Genomic DNA, 1,073 nt, shown 5'->3' with positions numbered 1-1,073 from the left:
TAATCAAACCCTCCTAACCGTGAGTTTGACTCAGATCTAATGATCCATGGCAAAAACACATTTTTCCATAAAGAAAACCATTTTTGAAATCGGGTTTATTATAAAAATCGGTTTCTTAGAAATAGATTCGTAAAATATATTTGTATTTGATTTATTCCATGATTTTTATGCAAATATTAGTTTGGATTGATACATTATGAAGTGTTTCATCTACTGTGAATATTTTAGAATTTTCGGAATTTTATTTCATGCGTATTCCCTATTTCTTTTAATTTTTCTTGGGATTCGGGTGACTCGGTTTAATTCACCCAAATGCAAATCTCGGAATTCCAGGTTTTCCACTTGACCTCCGTTCAGTAAAATGGTCGTTTCTCCCTCGTCCGGAAAAGTTTTGATGAACGGATTATTGCGTTGGAAAGCTAACTCCATTTTGCATCTACTGTAGAAATTTGGGCTCTGTTTATGGACCGAGGACATCTCTGTGACAGTCGAAACAAAAACTGATAGGTCTATAGTCAAACATGCATAACTCCCTCATACTGATAAGTTTTTACAAACGGCTTGCGGCTACGGATAGCTGACAACAATTCCTATATACTGTAAAAAATTTAGCTCTGTTCATGAAGCCAAAAATTTTCTGTGAGCTCTGTACCAGTCGGACAGAGTTATGAAATTGGAAAAATTAGGGCAAATTCATAAATCAAGGCTCAAAGGGTGCATAGTATATATGTTTTTATTTAATTTCTTTATAGAATTAGTATGCATTATGTGAATGATTATGCAGGTCTGATTTTATGCAATCTTATATGATTATGGCATGAATTATAAATGGAAGGTTACACATGAAAGATTTAGGATCAAAAGGTCCAATGAATACAAGTTTATGTTTTAAATTCTAAAAATGTGTTGACTACAAGTATGTCCATGATATCGTGATGATATAATTGTTTCATTGATATGGATGTTCATATATATTCTCCTTGTTGCATTGGCCATGTACATGCATATGCATTATGATGTGTGAAAATGAATAAGATGTTTATGCTACGCATGTGCTCAAATGTCTGTTACAA

The sequence above is a fragment of the Nuphar pumila genome, chromosome 10 (genome assembly GCF_984573655.1).
Source record: "Nuphar pumila chromosome 10, dmNupPumi1.hap1.1, whole genome shotgun sequence".
NCBI lineage: Eukaryota > Viridiplantae > Streptophyta > Magnoliopsida > Nymphaeales > Nymphaeaceae > Nuphar > Nuphar pumila.
Note: the sequence above shows the minus strand (reverse complement) of the source record.